Genomic DNA, 16,073 nt, shown 5'->3' on the forward strand with positions numbered 1-16,073 from the left:
CCTTTCTGCACAGGATTGTGAGATTTTTATGTCCTAGTACATGGTCAATTTTTGTAAATGTTCCATGTACCGCTGAGAAAAAAGTATATTCCTTTCTATTCCCATTTAATTTTCTCCAAAGATCTATCATATCTACCTTATCCAGAGTTTTATTTACCTCCTTAACCTCTTTCTTGTTTATTTTGAGGTTGGATTTATCGAGTTCAGAGAGGGGGAGGTTGAGGTCCCCCACTAGTATAGTTTTGCTATCAATTTCTTCCTTCAACTCCTCCAACCTCTCCTCTAAGAATCTGGATGCTATACCACTTGGAGCATACATGTTTAGTAATGATATTGCTTCATTGTCTATGGTGCCTTTTAGCAGGACATAGTTTCCATCCCTATCCCTTTTGATTAGATCTATTTCTGCTTTTGCTTTGTCTGAGATTAGGATTGCTACTCCTGCCTTTCTTACATGAGCTGAAGCACAATATATTCTGCTCCATCCTTTGACCTTTATCCTATGTGTATCCCCCCGTTTCAAATGTGTTTCTTGTAAGCAGCATATTGTTGGATTATGGCTTTTAATCCATTCTGCTATCCATCTCCGTTTTATGGGAGAGTTCATTCCATTCACATTCACAGTTATGATTACAATCTGTGTATTTCCCTCCAACCTCTTTCCCACCATTTGTGCTTTTAGCTCTCCCATCTCCCTTCCCCTCCTCAATAGTATTCACTTTTCTCCCCCTCCTCCTGCAGCCTTCCCCTCCTTCTTTTGACCATCATCTCTTATAGCACAATAATATTCCATCACAATTTTATGTCACACTTTGTTCTGCCATGCCCTAGTTGATGGGCATCTCTGCAATTTCCAGTTTTTTGCCACCACAAAGAAAGCTACTATAAACTTTTTAGAACATATAGGTTTTTTTCTTATTTCCCTTATTATCTTTGGAAACACACCTAATTGTCAATTGACTGCTGGGTCAGTCAAGGGAGCAACTCATTCTTCAACCATTCCATACCTAAAAGTGAATTTGGTTTGGGGAAATGTTTCATCGCAGGTAATCTTAGTGGAATCTTATGCTTCCTGTAGACCACTATGGTAGGGAAGAGTGTGTTCTGGGTTTGGGAGGCCATTGTGTTTTGGTTTGTGCTCTACCTTTTCAGTAAATATTATTTTTTAAAGACAATTGGGCAACAATAACTGGGGACAGATGAGTGGTGGGGGTGCTTAGAGTGTTAGGCTTGGTGTCAGGAAGACCTATCTTCCTGAGTTCAAATCTGACCTCAGACACTTTCTATCTGTGTAAACCTGGACAAGTCACTTAATCCTGTTTTCCTCAGTTCTCTCACATGTAAAATGAGTTGGAGAAGAAAATGGCAAACCACTCCAATATCTTCTCCAAGAAAACCCCAAAATGGAGTGCCAAAGAGTTGGACATGACTGAACAACAATAAAAGACTTGAAACTAGCTGTAATTCATAGTGTGGTATAAGGGGAAATAAGCCCAGGAAGGTGGCCATCTTCCAAAGGGCTTTTATTTTAGGGTAGCTAGGTGGTACAGTGAATGCTGGACCTGGAGTCAGGAAGGGCTGAATTCAAATCTGGCCTCAGACACTTACTAGCTATGTGAACCTGGACAAGTCACTTAACTTCATTTGCTTCATTTTCCTTATCTGTAAAATGAGTTAGAAAAGGAAATGTCAGACACTTCAGAATAGTTGCCAAGAAAACCCCATGGACAAGTATTGGCTTGATATGGTTCATGGGGTCAGTAAGAGTCAGACATGACTAAATTACTGAAAAACAACAATGACCAAGAAAAATGATGTCAATTGGTCAAACAATGTCTGAGGTGGAAGATATTAGCTGGCATTTGATATTGGGGAACCCACTAAGTGGAGACTCATGAACACTAGAATAAGAAACACTACTGTCCCTCTACCCCTAGACCCTTAAGGTTACCACTAGAGCCCTGAAAGCCGAAGAGCATAGGCTCAAGGAATTCACCCTCCTGTCTGAGTATGGATTGCGAGAACACATATGCTCCATTAATATCAAATTAGGCTTAAAACAGGGAGATGCTCACCAAATTGTTTGTCACTGTCAGGGAAGACATCCAACTCAGAGTACAAATGGAAAAGTATTCTTCATCAATAGTGAGGTTCCTCAGATGTTACTATTTGTGGATAACATTGTGTTGGTCACATCAAATGTTGGAACATTGAAGACTTTTCTAAATGAGAATTATAATCACTGAAAAGTGTTTGGTCTAACTAACCATCCAGGAAAACTAGATTAAAAAGACAGATTATCTAAACAGTGTTATGAATTTGGATGCATAAACCAGGCTCTGCAAATGGGCTGGCCCCAAATTGAACAACAAAATGAAAGCAAGCTGGATTGTCTTTGACAAATCACACAGTGTTTTTAAGAACTCCAAACTTCTCTTTCAAACAATGAATCATCTTTTAAGCATTATTATTTTTCCAGTAATGGTGCAAGATTACGGGTAAAAGAATGTAATAGATGCATGAAGAATTAAAGTTGGATAACACCCAAGGGCAAAGGAGAGGTGCATGGTGGGAGTGAAGAGGCTGTAACTTTTTGCCAATGAAGAATTGTGTAGGCATTGTGATTTCAAAGGACGCTGTTAGAAACTGGTAAACTGGTAAAGGAGCTAAACTGGTCATATTTCAGAGCAAAGAATAACTTCTCTGCAGCCAATAGGCTGTACTTATATCTGTGTAATGTCAAAAACAAATCTAGAGACAAGCTCCCACTGTGTTGGGTGGAAAAGATTTATGAGTGAACATGAACCAGAGTCATACAAAAGAGAAGTCTGAATGGGATTTGATGAGATTACAGATCCTCCATAATATTAAATTATCAATAATATAGGCTTCTTTGTGAATAAATTATGTTAGACAGAATTTCCTTAACTAGATTTTTCTTCTAATACATTTTATTGGTGCAGAGGTGACCCTGGGTTTTCGAAAAACTATTCCTGTGGAATATGGTGGAATATGAAGCTTGTTGGCCCTGCCAAGGTGGAGAGCGATCAAGTAAAGACTTATTGACAAATCACGTGTCTTTGATTTGAAAAGTCAACCTAACAAAATTTAGAGAGCATTTTCATCAGGACATTGGTCACCAGGTGATGATGATGATGATGGTGATGATGATGATGATGATGATGACAAGGAGGAGGAAGAGGAGGAGAATCAGCCTGGAGAAACTATCAAACTCAGATATGAAGGAGCTAGCAATCTCTTTCATTCTTTGAATTTGTATCCCCAGTGCCTAGCACAGTGTTTAGCACATAGTAAGTTTTATTAAATACTTGCTGAATGAGCAGCGTCATTGGAGGGAAGTTCTACATGGGAAAAATGCATTCTCTGAAGACTTGAAGCTGGGATAATTTCACTATAGGTAAAGGGGGAATATTGCAGTCATTTACTACCTCTTGCATAGGATCTGATTCTCAACTTATTCTATCATAAAGGAGAGAGAAGGGAACAAGCATTAATTAAGTGCCTGTCACGTGCCAGGCACTGTGTTAAGGGCTTTACAAAGATTATGTTATTTGATCTTTACAATAATGGTGAGAGGGAGATACTGTTATTATCCCCATTTTAGAACTGAGAAAACTGAGGCAGAAAGATGTTAAGTGATTTGCCCAGGGTCAAACAGCTAATTAAGTATCTGAGGTAGTAACTCAGGTCTTCCTGACTCTAGACCCTGTACTCTATCCATTCTATCCACCTGCCTGCCTCAATTTCTCCCAGCTTGTACTAACAGCTTTATTTGATATTCCATCAAAGTTTGCAGTCATGCTTTTTCTTATCTCAAAAACTGTCTGCTAAATTACCTCTGCCTTCAACATGTCTCTCCTTTTCTGGTGATGGTCCAAGACTGAGGAATGGAATGATACTGAATCAGAGTATGGGAGAAGGTGGCATCTGACCTAACTCACTTAGTTCTGTGATTATTATCTGTCCAGTCTGGAGGGCCTGCTTTCAAAGCAGGTGTATATTTTTATTCCCTCCTTTGCTTATCTCCTAGTTCCTCCTGCTTACTTTAGGAACACTTTATCTTACCCTTCCCTTCTGCAACTAATATGCACACTCAGCCTTGATGATAGAATAATAGAGAACTGTTTATAAACCCCCTCATCTATCAGACCACCAGCTGGCAGTTGCACTGACTTCCACTAACAACTTTTAAAGTAGTTTTATTTTATAAATCATGTTCTGAATATTTTTTAAAAAGTCAAACCATATAAAAGTAGGCCACAATCATTCCTCATTTGTCCAATGAGAGTGTTGAACTAGAGGTCTCCAAAGTGACTTCTTTGCTTCTTTGTAAATCTTTGCTTTTTTAGTAAAGTTGGGGCTTCATTCCCAAATAATTGAATGACCAAGCAACAGAGTCAACCAAATTTTAAGGTACTTTCTCATAACCTCATCAGAATGGGTAGACAAACTCTTAGTGAATTTGAAAATTCCTTAGGAAGCAAGGGATGGAGGGTGGATGACACCTCATGGACACATCTTGTTTTTGGTTGAGATGATCATGTCATACCTTTTGGGCTACTTATAAAAAATAGAAAGTGGGCATTAAATTAGTCAAGTGGTAAACCCTGGAGAGCTGGAGCTAAAATCTTGAGAGAAAATCGATCTGGGAGTGGGAGGAAGAGGAAAGTTTTTTTTTCATTCTCCTTCCTCTCCTTTTCTCTCCCCCACCATGCTATTGAAATAACCAAGTCAGTAGGAGAATACATACCTAGATGGAAGCAGAGGGAGATAGAGCAAGGACAAACAAATTTCCCAGGAAAAGAAGAAATTGCACCTCTGTTATCTCACTTTGTCTCTGAAAAGCTATAAGTCTGAGGGCTGAAGTCCTTAGAAATGCAAAGGTAAAGAGTGGCCTATCCAGTTTTCCATACTGCCACCATGTGTCTGTGACCACTTAGAGCCTCAGTTTCTTTTTTTTGTTTATCCTTTCTTGCTCTTCAATGAATGAGCATTTTGAGATGGGGACACCCAACTGACTTGTTGAGCTCAAGAGATCCAGTGGTCCAAAGAGTTGTCCCAGTGGTGCCTGGAGCCAGTATCAGTGACTGATGACAGAGGAAGCTCCTATGGATAAATGTAGAAACACAGGCATCTAAAAACTGTAATAGTGTCAGGGAGTGAGGTCCCTTCTAGAAGAGAGACATGCTGGTCATGTACTAAAAAAAAAAACCCATCAGAGAAATAGATGTAATGAGAATTCCATGAAGAACTACAAAGGCAGAAAAGAATTTTGATAACCACATTCTGGGCCATTACCATCTACCCCATGGAATGTCTACACATGTGCCTCACTATTTTCTACTTAAAGTATAAGCCCCTCTCCACAGGGATCTTGTGTGTTCAGAGGGAAAATAGACACACTGCTTGGAGAAAACTTTTGTACAACTAAACGAACTGTTCCTAATAGTCTTATTATATCTGTTTATATATATATTTTTAAAAAGCTAATTAACCCTGAGTGATAATTAATGAGGAGCACACTATGGTAGCCTTATAAATCCTTGCCCCTTAGAGCTACCCCTAGAGCTCTGAAGCAAGTAGCAATCAGTCATAATCTGGAGATCTGTCCCACCAATGCAAGTGGGAGTTGGGGAAGTAGCCTGAAGGTGTATGTGCTATATTATGATTATATATGTACAAATATATATATATATATATATAATATATATATATATATATATATATATATATATATATATATATATATATATATATATACACATATGTATTTTCCATAATTAGTCATTTTCATTGTAGTTTTGTTCAGGTCTCCTTTCACACAGGTTCACTTATTTTTGATGCAAGGACTTAAGGACCAGTGGTCTTCCTTTGTTATCTAATCCCATTAAACTATAATTATGCAACCTACCTGCTAATCAAATAGATCCACCAAATCTTCTAATAGCATCCTCCACCTCTATGGTAGGTCTTTCTAATTTTTTCTAATTATGTGTAAAAATTTTTAACATTTGTTTTTTTTTTATTTTGAGTTTCAAATTCCCTCCCTCCCTCCCTCCCTTAACCCCTCATTAAGAAGGCAAGCAATTTGATATCGATTATACATGTGCAGTCATGCAAAACATATTTCCACATTAGTCATGTTGTGAAAGAAAACACAGACTACTATGCCTCCCCAAAAAAAAGAAACCCAAGAAAAATGAAGTTTTAAAAAAAGTATTCATTCAAATTCCATCAGTCCTCTCTCTGCAAGTGAATAGCATTTTTCATTGTAAGTCCTTAAGATTGTCTTAGATCACTGTATTGCTGAGAATAGGTGAATAATTTGCAGTTGATCATTGAACGATACTGTTGCTACTATTACAACATTCTCCTGCTTCTGTTCATTTCATTCATCAAGCCATATGTCTACCCAAGTTTTTCTGAAACCATTCTGCTCATCATTTGTTATAGAACAATAATATACTACAACTTGGTCAGCCATTATCCAATTGATGGACATCCCTTCCATTTCCAATTCTTTGCCACCACAAAAAGAGCTGCTAGGAATATTTTTATATAAATGTCCCTCCCCCCCTTTTAAAAATCTCTTTGGGATACACATCTAGTAGTGGTATTGCTGGGTCAAAGGATATGCACAAATTTATAGCCCTTTGGTCAGAGTTCCAAATTGTTCTCCAGAGTGCTCAAATCAATTCACAATTCTACTAACAATGTATTATAGTCCTGGTTTTCCCATATCCTCTCCAACATTTGTCTTTTTCCTATTCTGTCATGTTAGCCAGTGTCAGGATGGTTTTCATTTGCATTTATCCAATTTGTAGTGATGTAGAGCATTTACAAAAAAATATGACCAGAGATAGCTTTGATTTCTTTGTATGAAAACTGCCTTGTCAGACATTTGGACTTCAGAATATTTGCCTATGTCCTGGAAAGAACCTTAAATTTGGAGTCAGGGGACCTGAGTTTAAACAAAACTGCTGCTTACTCCTTGTATTATTTGAGGCAAAGCATTTAACCTTTCTGAGACTCAGTATCCTCATCTGTAAAAAGGGATGGGTTAGACTGGCTGGCTTCAGAGGAGCTTTCCAGTTCTAAGTCTGGGATCCCCTTAAATTTTGATCCTGCCTTCTATGTTTAATTTGATCGTGTTGCTGCTCTGATCCTCTCCCTATTAGATCTCTCTTGCATTAGAAGCTTCATACCCTTTCTTCTGGTGATTCCATCTCTGCTAACACTGCCCTTACCAGCTTCTGCTGGCCTCTGATGCCCTCTGTTGTTACTGTTGTAAAACCACAGGCTCCTAGTCTTTCTATCCAGAGTCGTGTAAAATCTATGAGGTTCCCTTTCTTCTTGGGTTATGGATAGCCCAGAGTAATGGTATCAAGGCATCTCAGTGGTACAGTGGATAGAGTTCTAGCCCCAGAATCACAAGGACCCGGGTTCAAATCTGGCTTCAGACACTTACTAGCTATGCAAGTAACTTAGCCCTGTTTGCTTCAGTTTCCTCATCTGTAAAATGAGCTTGGGGGGGGGGGGTGTGGAGACAAGATGGCAGAGTAGAAGGATAGACATGTAAAAGCTCTCCCCCATAGCCCATAAAATACTCGTAAAAATGACTCTAAACAAATTCTAGAGTAGCAGAAGTCACAAAGTGACAGAGTGAAAGAGATTTCCAGCCCAAGACATCCTGAAAGGCCGACAGGAAAGGTCTATTGCACTGGGAATGGAGTACAGCACAGCCCTCGGAGCACAGCACAGCCTTGGCCATGCCATGAGGCAGGGACAGGACTTGAGCAGGCCTCAGGGCAAAGAATCCCTGGCAGCAGGTGAAGTTCCCAGATCCCTCAAGTCACAAACACCAAAGGCAGCTTCAGTGGTCAGTGAGAAAGCTCTCTCACCTAGGTAAGAAGGGAACATGGTCTAACCCTGCTGGCAGCAGCCACTGCAGTGGTAGCATTCATTTTTGGAGCTCTCCACCTAAAGACCCTAGGGGAATTGAGTGACTGATCTGAATCTCAGCCCTGAGTGGCAGACTTGGGAAGAGGAGGAGTACTGGCTGGCATGGTGGAGCTGGAGGTAATTGTGGAGAGGGAACCCTACTTGCAGATCCTGGGCAGAAAAGATTTTGGTTGCTCCTAGACCAGTGTTCAGGCCAGGAGAGGAGTAAATGCCTCTCCCTTGACTGTACCACCTTGGAGGAACTAAGGACTTACAGGTCCCGATAGTATACCCTCCTCCTGACAAAGGATTTCAAAACTCAAATAACTGGCTGGGAAAATGCCTAAAAAAGGGGGAAAATAAGACTATAGAAGGTTACTTTCTTGGTAAACATGTATTTTCTTCCATCTTTTCCAATAAGGAAGAACAATGCATACCATCAGAGGAAGACATAAAAGTCAAGGTTTTTACATCCAAAACCTCCAAAATAAATATGCAATAGTCTCAGGCCATGGAAGAGCTCGAAAGGAATTTTGAAAATCAAGTAAGAGAGGTGGAGGAAAAATTGGGAAGACAAATGAGAGAGATGTGAGAAAATCATGAAAAATGAGTCAACAACTTGCTAAAGGAGACCCAAAAAATGCTGAAGAAAATAACACCTTTAAAAATAGGCTAACTCAATTGGCAAAAGAGGTCCAAAAAGCCAATGAGGAGAAGAGTGCTTTAAAAAGCAGAATTGGCCAAATGGAAAAGGAGGTTCAAAAGTTCACTGAAGAAAATAGTTCTTTCAAAATTAAAATGGAGCAGATGGAAGCTAATAACTTTGTGAGAAACCAAGAACTTAAAAAACAAAACCAAAAGAATGAAAACATGGAATACAATGTGAAATATCTCATTAGAAAAACAATTGACCTGGAAAACAGATCCAGGAGAGACAATTTAAAAATTATGGCACTATTGAAAGCCATGTTCAAAAAAAGAGCCTAGACATTATCTTTCATGAAATTATCAAGGAAAATTGCCCTGATATTCTAGAACCAGAGGGTAAAATAAATATTGAAAGAATCAAATGATCACCTCCTGAAAGAGATCCAAAAAGAAAAAGTCCTAGGAATATTGTATCCAAATTCCAGAGTTCCCAGGTCAAGGAGGAAATGTTGCAAGCAGCTAAAAAGAAACAATTCGAGTATTGTGGAAATACAATCAGAATAACACAAGATCTGACAGCTTCTACCTTAAGGGATCAAAGAGCCTGGAATATGATATTCCTGAAATCAAAGGAATTAGTATTAAAACTGAGAATCACCTGCCCAGCAAAACTGAGTATAATACTTTAAGGGGAAAAATGATCACTCAATGAAATAGAGGACTTTAAAGCATTCTTGATGAAAAGATCAGAGCTGAATAGAAAATTTAACTTTCAAGCACAAGAGTCAAGAGAAGCATGAAAAGGTAAACAGGAAAGAGAAATCCTAAGGGACTTACTAAAGTTGAACTGTTTACATTCCTATATGCACATATAATATTTGTAAGGAGAGAGAGAGAGAGAGAGAGAGAGAGAGAGAGAGAGAGAGAGAGAGAGAGAGAGCGAGCACAGGGTGAGTTGAATAGGAAGGGATGATATCTAAAAAAATGAAATTAAGGGATGAGAGAGTAATATATTGGGAGGAGAAAGGAAGAAATGGAATGGGGCAAACTATCTCTCATAAAAAAGGCAAGACAAAGCCTTTTCAATGAGGGGGGAAATGTAGGAGGTGAGAGGGAAAAAGTGAAGCTTAGTCTCATTACATTTGACTTAAAGAGAGAATAACATGCACACTCAATTTGGTATGACAATCTATCTTAAACTATAGAAAAGTAGGGGAGAAGGGGATAAGTGGGGTGTGGGGATGATAGAAGGGAGGGCAAATGGGAGGAGGGAGTAATTAGAAATAAAGACTTTTGTGGAGGGACCAGGTCAACAGAGAGAATAGAATAAATGGGGGGCAGGATGGGATGGAGGGAAATATAGTTAGTCTTACACAACATGACTAGTATGGAAGTCTTTTGCAAAGCTACACAAATATAGCCTATATTGAATTGCTTGCCTTCTCAGTGGAGATGGGTGGGGAGGGAGGAAGGGAGAGAAGTTGGTACTCAAAGTTTTAGGAACAAATGTTGAGAATTGTTTTTGCATGCAATAAGAAATACAGGTAATGGAGTATAGAAATCTATCTTGCCCTACAAGAAAAGAGAGAAGATGAGAATAAGGGAAGGGAGGGGTATGATAGAAGGGAGGGCAGATTTGGGGAAGGGGTAATCAAAATGCATGGTGTTTTGGGGCAGGGGGAGAGGAGAGACGGAGAGAAAATTTAGAACTCAAAATTTTGTGGACATGAATGTTGAAATTTAAAATAAATAAATAAACATTAAGAAAAGAAAAAAAATAAAATGATCTGGAGAAGGAAATAGATAATCACTCCAGCATTGTCTTTGACAAGAAAACCCAAAATGGGGTCACAAAGAGTCAGGTATGACTGAACAAAAACAGTATCTAAAACTTCCTGGTTTCCTTCCATGTTTTGCAGACTGAAAATGCTGACCTACCTAGGGAAAGCATGACTCTACAAGAGTAAATAAGATGAAGGATGTATTAGAATGAGCTCCACTACTTCCACACATTCTCCCCAAACCCATTGGTCTCCCACCATCATCCTTCTTTCATATTGTCCTCTCAAGCAAACACTCTGGAAGGATAGAGGAGCTCCTGTTGCTTAGCCCATCTGTGACTTTTTCTGTACTTTTTCTAAAGGGTACATAAAGGTGAGTTATCATGTGTCTATGTACCCTTGGACTGCTGAAACCTAGGATCACAGAGACTTTGGTTGCTGATATTGTACCTAAAATAAGATCAAAGTGACATTGAATTATTAATGCTTTATTTTTAAGAGGATCACAGAAACCAGAAACTAGCATTTTTAGGAAAACTGGTTTGTTAACTGACATTTGGGTTTCAGTGACCTTGAGGGTATCATATACAGGGGCAGAGAGCCAGAAGAGAGAAGGCAGGTGCTTGCAGAGGAGCATCCTGTAGCTGAGACCAGGTTTAACCAGCAGTTGCTAACATTTGGTGACAATTGAGGAGAACAAGTCCAGTCAGCAAGTCAAATCATGTAAACAAGGAAATATTAAGTACTTACGAAGTGCCACATGCCATGTTAAGGGCAGACAATACAAACAGAAGCAAAAATAAATGTTCCTTAAAAGAACTTGCATTCCAATGGGGGAAGACATCACAGAAAAAGGATGCTGGAAAGTGAGGAGTAGCAAGAGAGGAGAGAGAAATGCCCACATGAGGGTATCATGAAGAAAGAATTCTCGAGAGTCAGGAGCAGAGCCCAGAGAGGAATGAAGCAGGGAATGTGGCTAACCTGAGCCCTTTCTTACAATAGAGGTTTCAAGTGGGACTGACTAACCACGGAAGGGGCTGCAGGGGCAGAGAGATCATACAGGATGAGAAAACCACAGGGTGAGAGGGAGCTTCCAAGGTGAGGAGGCTGCTGAGGCATGGGGGAGAAAGAATTCTGGAGTCAGGAGGGAAGACCAAGGCTCCTCCTTTCTCCACTTTTCCAGATCATAGAGATCTGGCCACACGCCCCATAAAAATATTGCATACAAATAGGGGAAAAGATTCAGACTGTAATTTCATTGGTATAGGATAGTGAAGTAAGATCAATGTAAGTCAGCACCTTCTTTGCAGTTTTGATAGTCGTAGAGAGTTGTCTAGAGCATTGAGTGGTTGACTTTCTTTTCTTTTTTATTTTCTTTTAAATTTATGGAATAAAACAAGCATTTCCATAACAGCATAATATGAAAAAGAGGATTGCACATGAAACTGCAAACCCACTATGTATAACTTGATGTTCCTTTTAAATATGCAACAGACATCATGTAAATTTCTTTTTTCTTCCATCTCTCCAATCCTAGAGATAACCACAATTAGATATCAATAAGAATGTATGTACATATATGTATATGTAAAATTATTCTACATATACTTCTGGTTATCATTTCCTTCTTTGGATGCAGGTACTGTCTTTCCTCATATGTCTTTTATAATTAACTTGGATATTTATAATAGACAAAATAACATTCATTCAAAATCTTCCCTAAACATTTTACTGTTACAGTATACAATGTTCTCTTTAGTTTTCCTCATTATTTTTGCATCTATATTTTCTTAAGCTCATTGAACTTATCATTTCTTATAGCTCAATAGTATTCCATCACAATCATATACCACAACTTATTTAGCTATTGCCCAATTAATGAGCATCTCTGCAATTTCTGTCTCTGCAATTTGTTACCACAAAGAAAGCTTCTATAAACAATTTAGAACATATAAGTCCTTTTCCTTCCCTAATCATCTTTGACAATAGGGCTAGTAGTGGTATTCCTGGGTCAAAGGGTATAAGTAGTTTAAATAGTTTAGTTGGGCATAGTTCCAGACTGCTTTCTAAAACGTCTGGATCAGTTCACAACTCCAGCAACAATGAATTAGTGTCCCAGTTTTTTCACTTCCCTCCAACATTTTCTGCTTTCCCCTTCAAATCATCTTAGTCAGTCTAGAATGTGTAAAATGATATCTCAAGATAGTTTTAATTTGCATTTATCTAATCAACAATTACTTAGAGTATTTTTTCATATGACTATAATTTGTTTTGATTTCTTCTTTGGAAAACTTCCTGTTCATATCCTTTGACCACTTATCAATTGGGGAATAACTCATATTCTTATGGATTTGACAAAGTTCTTTATATTTTTTTAATGAGACCTTTATCTGATTAAATTGTCTATAAAATTTTCTCCAGTTTTCTGCTTTCCTTCTAATCTTGGATAGTTTATTTTATTTGTACAAAATATTTCTAATGTAATATTATTGAAACTGAAAAGCAGGGTGGCGGAAACTGGGCATAGACTAATATCTTACATCATTTAGCAAGATGAGGTCAAAATGGATACCCAGATATCAAGAGAGATTAGCTAGATATAAAAGGAGATATTGCAAAAAAGATTAGAAGAATATAGAACATATTATTTATCAGACTTATGAATAGATGAAAAACTTATGGATAAAGAAAAAATGGAGAGTAAAGTGACTTTCCCAAATTCACACAGACAATACGTCTCCAAGAATTCAGGCTTTTTTCTCACTTTGAGCTCTTGACTCACTCTGATAGATGTCGTAGACACAAAGAAATACAAGTATCAATCAAAAAGCACTGATTAAGCACCTACAATGCATCAGGCACTGTGTTAGGCAGTCAAGATACAAATACAAAGAGTGCTACAATACTTATTTTTTTTTAAGAAACTTGCGTTCACATTGGAGAAGCAACATATATATAGAATACATACAAAGGTGCTGTTTGCTCTTCAGTTTTGAAGAGGACGGGTCATGCCACGGAGTGATATCTTGACTTGCTCATGAATTAGATATCAGTGAGGCAGAGTTGCATAAAGTCACCAGCCTCACTCTCTCTTCTGGAGTAAACAAAGTTCAGTGGCAGGTTAAAACTCAAGATGACTGGCAGTGGCCCACAATGTAGTGGACGACCTTGGTGGTTTTGATGTCAAACCAGTCTCTAAGTCCTCCATAGAGGACTTCATAACCACTAAAAGAAATTGTTCTCATCCACCCTTTCCTCAGGTGGAAGTCTTCACATGCTTGGGATAGACTTCCCCCTAACTTGCTGATGGTTTTCAGCCCTGTTGGTTGCCCTCAACATGGCTTAGTTTGTCTGCCAAGACAGTTTTACTAAGGTGTGGCTACTACAGCTTCTTGAAGCTTCAGGTAGATTAAAGGTGACCTTAGGAAAAAATTGCATTAGCAATTGGTGGATCTGGGCAAAGACTCATAAAATCATATATTTAGAAATAAAAGGAATCACAGAGGGAATTGAATCCAGTTCTCTTATTTTATAGGTATGGAAGGTGTGGAACAGACAAGTTATGTACTTTGTCCATGGTCACACAGCTAGTAAATGTTTAAGGCAGGATTTGAATCCAGATCTCCTGACTCCAGATCCAGTACCCTATGCACCACACCACTGTCTTGACAAACCTTGGATTTTACTTGTAAATTCAGCATATTCAAAGTCTTCTCATCCTGTGTGGTTCTCATTCAATTTCTCCCATAAATCCTCCACAGAGTATGTGCTTAAACTGGTGGACACCTTCCTTGAGGCCACCCAAGTTTGTGGGTGCCAATGCAGGTCTGAGGTTATTAGCCATGGCTGTCATCACATGACTGACCCTCTTCCTTTTATATTCAAACGTAACCTTAAGGATGACTTGAATCCACTTCTTTTTCACCTCTTTACACATTAACTCTCTGCTTAATGCTCATATTTCCTATCTCTCCCACCATGTTTGTTTCTTTCTTTTCCATATCTCTATCGGTCAACTATGCTTTTGATCATTGTGCTAATTGAGGAACACCATGATTTGTATCCATATGCTATCAAAAGGGAAATATTATTGTTAGAAAGATAAATTTTTGTATCAGGGAACAAGTTGTGATAAAGAATGACACACACATGACTCGAAACAGCTATGTGTTACAATAGATAGAGTTCTGGGCCTGGAATCAGGAAGATCTAAGTTCAAATCTGCCAACAGACACTGGTTCTGTGAACCTGAGCAAGTCACTTAACCTCTACCTCAGTTTCCTCAACTGTACAAGGGGGATAATAATAGCACCTTCCACTCAAGGTTTTTGGGATGATAAAATGAGATAATATTTGTAAAGCACTTAACATAATGCCTGGCAACAGCAGGTGATATATAAATGTTTATTTCTTTCCCTTCCTCCCTGTTGAATTGTTGAATACATAATCCTGGGCCAAGGAAAAGTTCAAGGATGTGAAATACATAGGTCCTTATTGTAGTTATTTGAGAAGTCTGTGTTCGGTTTCAGACGAAATCCTAGTGAAGAGATGAGGTTGTTTTGTTCTCTCTTTTTTTTAAATTTTCATGAATTTGTTTAAAATGTATGGAATGCTATGGAATATAAGGTCAGGTCTAAAGTGCTCTATGAAAATAGAAGAATAGGGGATTAGTTATGTACATGAACATCTGTAACATCAGGACTCTCTCCATGATTTCCCTTCCTTCACTTACTTCCTGGTCCATTCTTGTCATGGGATCCTGGGCAGGTCATTTAATCTCTCTTGGCCTCAGTTTCTCATCTATAAAATGGGAACAAACAATAGTACCAACTCACAAATCAGATAAGATAAATAAAGGACTTTTGCAAAGTTTGCAGTGCTGTCTAAATGGTTCCTATAATTATTATTGCAACACAGTTTTAAATCTCTAGCTGTATAGAAGGGACATAGAGTGTTTTTGAGGGATTCAAAGAAAGAGGCAATGTTCTGAGTCGGGGGCTCACGGCCATTTTTGCTTTTTCTCTTCCTGCTATACTATAAATGCACTCTTCAGTTGGAATTGAGCCTTGATTTCTGAAAACCTTCCAAGAGTTTGTTGTGAGGTTTCAACTGTCCCATGTGAAAAAAGGGCTTTGGTCTATGGGGTAAGAATGAGTTCACACTGTTTAGAAAATCCTCTCATAATGACTCTTTCCAGGGTCCCACATAGGGTCTTGGTATCCAACAAATATGTCTTCTTCAAAGACCCAAATAAGGCATAGCTTTTCACTCTGTGTGTGTGTGCGTGTGTGTGTGTGTGTGCGCACGTGTGTGTGTCGGAAAAACCAAACCGGGTGCTATACTTACAAGTGTTTCCTTGGTGTTTATGCCTTGAAATATATAGCAAATACTGCTCCCAAGAACAGCAGGTGTTGTCTTCTTTTCAGGCAAACTAAAGACAACTCTGAAACATAAAAATCCATTTAAAATCACTATCCTCCCCCCAAAAAACCTCTCACAAATAGTAGCTCAAATGTGTATAAAACTCAAGATTCATAAAATTCTTTCCTCACATCCCTCTAATGCTCCTCTACAGGTTGATTATATGAAAATTATTTTTCCCATTTTAGAGATGAAGAAACCGAGAGAAATGTGACAAGTTCACACAGCTGGTGGCAGAGCAAGGATCTGAACCCATTTCTT

Source organism: Notamacropus eugenii, chromosome 1, assembly GCF_028372415.1.
Source record: "Notamacropus eugenii isolate mMacEug1 chromosome 1, mMacEug1.pri_v2, whole genome shotgun sequence".
NCBI lineage: Eukaryota > Metazoa > Chordata > Mammalia > Diprotodontia > Macropodidae > Notamacropus > Notamacropus eugenii.